The 4,755-nt window shown below is 47.6% G+C and overlaps 1 protein-coding gene across 3 annotated transcripts in view; it reads right to left on the minus strand.

The window, feature by feature from the left end:
• Positions 1–4,069, minus strand: part of Ocm (oncomodulin) — a 30,834-nt gene extending 26,765 nt beyond the window's left edge. For 2 of the 3 annotated variants that reach the window (XM_011241003.1, XM_011241004.1), the window contains exon 1: positions 3,910–4,069. The gene's annotated coding sequence lies outside the window, so the exon portion shown is untranslated. The remainder of the gene's footprint in view (positions 1–3,909) is intronic. The other variant, NM_033039.3, reaches the window with a different exon arrangement.
• Positions 4,070–4,755: the final 686 nt, after the last annotated feature.

A 4,755-nucleotide genomic window follows, 5' to 3' on the forward strand; every position in this document is an offset into this window, starting at 1 on the left:
CGTACGTAACGCACTCTCGGTGCCAGCAGGAGTCCTGTCCCCAGCACCCACATAGGAAAATTGGGTGTGGCCACATATGCCTGTAACTCTGGCTCTGAGAAGGTGGCTTCAGGGAGAACTTGAAGTTCACTAGCTCGCCAGTACAGCCAGCATATGAGCTCCAGGTTCAGTGAGGGGGTGAAGGCAGAGATTAGCAGGACATCTCTAGACTCCTCAGACCTTATCTTCGGAGCTGGGTTACAGGCACGTGGATCACGGCAGGCTCTTCACAGGAATTCTGGGGATCTGAACTCAGGTCTTCACACTTGGGCGGCGGGCACTTTCCTGCCTGAGCTCCATCTCCAGTACATACTTTAAATTTATTATATTTTATTTATTTATGTTGTGTGCGTGCATGTGTGTTCTCTCTTGGCCCACCCATGGGGCCCAGGGATCAATCTCAGGCTGTCTGTCTGGACAGCAGGTTGTCTGTCTGTCGGGGGCCTTTACCCTCTAAACAGTCTTACTAGGGCCCCACCTGCAAGTCGTTTTTTTATAAACTGCTTCCTTAGGAACCACTAGGACCTTTTGGCTCCACCCCCACCCCACCCCCCACCCCCCACCCCCCATCTCCGCTGCAGCCCTTAGGGATGCATGGCGACTCATTCTTCTGCCAGGTTGTTGCTTTGGTTTATGCAGGGAGGTGAGTTTTTAAGAAAACAGGGACCGATTTTCCGCCAAAGTAACAATCCATTAGCATCCCACCGAACAATGCCCTCATAGATTCTGAAATCCCCTTAGATCCTGGGAAAATGGCTCGCTTCAGTTTTTCTTCCTCATTCTGGCACTAAGTCAGTTTTTGGCTGTAGACAGAATCTATTTTGAGTTGCCTTTGCGTGAGCGTGCCTGTGTGCGTGCATACGCGCGTGTGTGCGTGCGTGTGTGGCTTCATACGTGTGGGGCTCCTGTGGCCTTTACATCTGAGACTCTTCTCCCTCGCAGACTCACACAGACAGAGACAGCCAAGCAGGGGGAGTTTTCCTTAGGCACAGATGGCAACTGTGGGGGAAGAGGAGGCTGCTGTGGGTCTCTTCCACCTGTGCTTGCGAAAGGAAGCCAATTAATCAGCCAGGGTGTGATGGCCTATACCTCTAATCCCAGCGTTCCAGAGGCTGATGTAGGAGGATAGAAACTTTGAAGCTAACCTGGTCTACTTAGTGAGTTGCAGAATAGCCTAGGCTATGTAGCAAGAGATCCTTGTTTGCTGTTGTCGTTATTATTATTGTTTTAATTAAGGTCATCCTTACCTACAGAACAAAATGAAGGCTAGCGCGAGACCCCGTCTCAAATAAATAAATAAATAACTATTGTCCATTTGTGTGTGCCGATCACCACTGTGTGCAACAGCCCTTTCACTCAGGCCTGAATGAAGCTTATCTAATGTGTATTTTTATTTTATTTTTAATAGTCTAGATGCATGGACTTCCCTTTCCTCCCCTCTGCAGCAGTTTGCCTTCCTGTCAGTTTCAGTTCTCTGGTCAAACCCACTCTAAAACGATGAAATAAAAAAACCCAGAGGCAGACAGACAGATGGCTTCCTGGGTAAAGGCACCTGCTGCCAAGCCTCATGGTCTGAATTCATCCCCCAGGACCCCTGTGATGGAAGGGAAGAAATGGCTCCCCACGTTGTCCCCTGACCTCCACATGTGCACTCATATAAAATGAGTGAATAAAAATGTAATACACTGGGACTGGAGAGATGGCTCATCGGCTAAAGCACTGGCTGCTCTTCTAGTGTATCCGAGCTCAGTTCCCAGCAACCACACATGCAGTTCACAACTGCCTGTAACTCCAGTTCCAGGGCACCCAGCACCCTCACACAGATATATATGCAGGCAAAACATCAATGCACGTAAAAATAAATAAATCTTTAAAAAAGAAATTTAAAGTGGGATGGAGAGATGGCTCAGCAGTTAAGAAGAGCACTGACTGCTCTTCCAGAGGTCCTGAGTTCAAGTCCCAGCAACCACATGGTGGCTAACAACCATCTGTAATGGGATCTGATGCCCTCTTCTGGTGTGTCTGAAGACAGCTACAGTGTACTCACATACATAAAATAAATAAATAAATCTTTTAAAAACATTCAAAGTGTAATACATTTTTTGTAGACTTATTTATTTATTATATGCAAGTACACTGTAGCTGTCTTCAGACACTCCAGAAGAGGGTGTCAGATCTCATTACGGATGGTTGTGAGCCACCATGTGGTTACTGGGATTTGAACTCGGGATCTTCAGAAGAACAGTCAGTGCTCTTAACCGCTGAGCCATCTCTCCAGCCCCCAGTGTAATACATTTTTAAGAACTGCATTGGTAGTTTAAGGGTTTGTTTGGGAGGCTGTTTTCTTTTTTAGTTTATTGATTTTTAATTTATATGCATTGGTGTTTTGCTTGCATGTGTGTCTGTGTGAGGGTGTTGGTTCCCCTGGAGCTACAGTTACAGAGAGTTGTGAGCTACCAAGTGGGTGTTGGTAATTAAACCCATGTCCTCTGAAAGAGCAGCCAGTACCCCTAACCACTAAGACATCTCTCCAGTTCCATTTTCTATTTTTAGTTGAAACTTTTTAATTTTGTTGAGGATTTCATTCACAAGAAATATACTGATGGTATTTCTGTCCCCCACTCTTCTCCCTCCTTAGGCTGGGGTGCAACTCCATTGTAGAGCTCCTGCCTAGAATCCCCCAGTGAGAGGTTGGGATGTGGCTCATTGGTAGAGCCCCTACCTAGAACTCCCCTGCTTAGAACCCCCCAGTGAGGGGCTGGGGGCATGGCTCAGTGGTAGAGCCCCTGCCTAGAATCCCCCAGTGAGGGACTGGGGGCATGGCTCAGTGGTAGAGCCCCTGCCTAGAATCCCCCCAGTGAGGGGCTGGGGTGTGGCTCAGTGGTAGAGCCCCTGCCTAGACTCCCCCAGTGAGGGGCTGGGGGTGTGGCTCAGTGGTAGAGCCCCTGCCTAGAATCCCCCAGGAAGGGGCTGGGGCTTTGCTCAGTGGTAGAATATTTCCTTAGCATATGTGAGCCCTGGTTTCCATCCCTAGTACTAGGAAGAAGGAGGAAAGAAAGAAGGAAGAAAAAAGAAAGGAAGGAAGGAAGGAAGGGAGGGAGGAAGGAAGAATAGAGAGCCTAGTGAGATGTTCAGCAGGTACAGGTGTTTGCCACACAGGTCTGGTGACCTGAGGTCAATCCCTAGAACCCACATAAAGGAGAGAACCGACTCTATAAAACTGTCCTCTACCCTCCACACACAGGTTGACAGATGTTGCTTCCCTGACTCCATCATTTACACACACAGTAATAATCAATCATACAATTTTTAAAGCAAAGGAAGAAAGAAAGGAAGGAAGAAAAAGAAAATTAAAGGAAAAAAAAAGAGAAGAAAAGAGGCCACACAGTAGAAGACTGGCAAAGTGCATTACGGCAGATCACCAGATGGACTTGGTACCCAGCTCTTAAAATAACAGCTATGAAGGCTGCAGTGGTATATATGTCCATGACATAATTGTAAGTAAAACAGGCTCAACCCACGATGGTCTCTGCCTAGAACTGGGTAAAAATACACCTTCACATAAACAGAGGCCAGGAGGGACACCAAAAGCCACAAATTGGCAGAGATCTTTTTTCTTTTCTTTCTCTCTTTCTTTCCTTTCTTCTTCCGTCTTTCCTTCCTCCCTCCCTTTGTCCCTCCTTCCCTTCCCTTCCCTTCCCTTCCCTTCCCTTCCCTTCCCTTCCCTTCCCTTCCCTTCCCTTCCCTTCCCTTTCCTTCCCTTTCCTTCCTTTCTTCCTTCTTCCCTTCCTTCCTGTATTAGGGTTCCCCAGAGCCACAGAACTTATGGAATGTCTCTCTATACTGAGGGAATTTATTGTGATGACTTACAGTCTGTAGTCCAACTCCCCAACAGTGGTCAGCTGTGAATTGGAAGTCCAAGGATCTAGTAGTTGCTCGGTCCCACTAGGCTAGTTGTTTCATCTGGTCTTCTGTAGAAGTAGATTCCAACAGATGTGCTGGCAAGTAAATGAAGGCAGGCTAAAAAGAGTGAATCTTCCTTCTTCTAAAGTCCTTCTGGAGGCCTCCAGCAGAAGGTGTGGCCCAGATTAAAGGTGTGTATCACCACGCCTAGATCTGGGACTTGCTTTGCCCCAGGCTGACCCTGAACTCAAAGATCTACTTACCTCCTGGGACTAATGGTGTGTACTACCTTGCCTGGGCCTAAGCTTTTCATGGCCACTGTGCCTCAAGATCTCCATGCCAAGATCCAGATCAGAAATGTGTATATCCCAGCCTCAAGATCTGGATCACGGGTGAGCCTTCCAATTCTGGATTGTAGGTCATTCCAGATATAGTCAAGTTGACAACCAGGAATAGCCATTACCCTTCCTTCCTCCTTCCTTCCTTCCTTCCTTCCTTCCTTCCTTCCTTCCTTCCCTCCCTCCTTCCTTCTTTTTTTTCTTTTCTTCCTTTCTTTGTCTTGCTCTTCGCTGTGGTAGTGCCATAATCACATATTGAGAGGGAACTGTGTCGAGGGAGAAGGGAGCCTTGGGCTCTGGTTGACGGGTTGTCATCAGAAACACATGTACTTTACTTGCAGCTATGGGCACAGATTGGGCGCAGAGTCCTGGGCTTTGGGGATGAGTCTAGGCCAACGTGCATTTTCCAGTACAGTCTCTGATTTCCAGGAAAGTAGTGTGTGTGTGTGTGTGTGTGTGTGTGTGTGTGTGTGTG

Source organism: Mus musculus, chromosome 5 (assembly GCF_000001635.26).
Source record: "Mus musculus strain C57BL/6J chromosome 5, GRCm38.p6 C57BL/6J".
In the NCBI taxonomy this organism is placed as follows: Eukaryota; Metazoa; Chordata; class Mammalia; order Rodentia; family Muridae; genus Mus; species Mus musculus.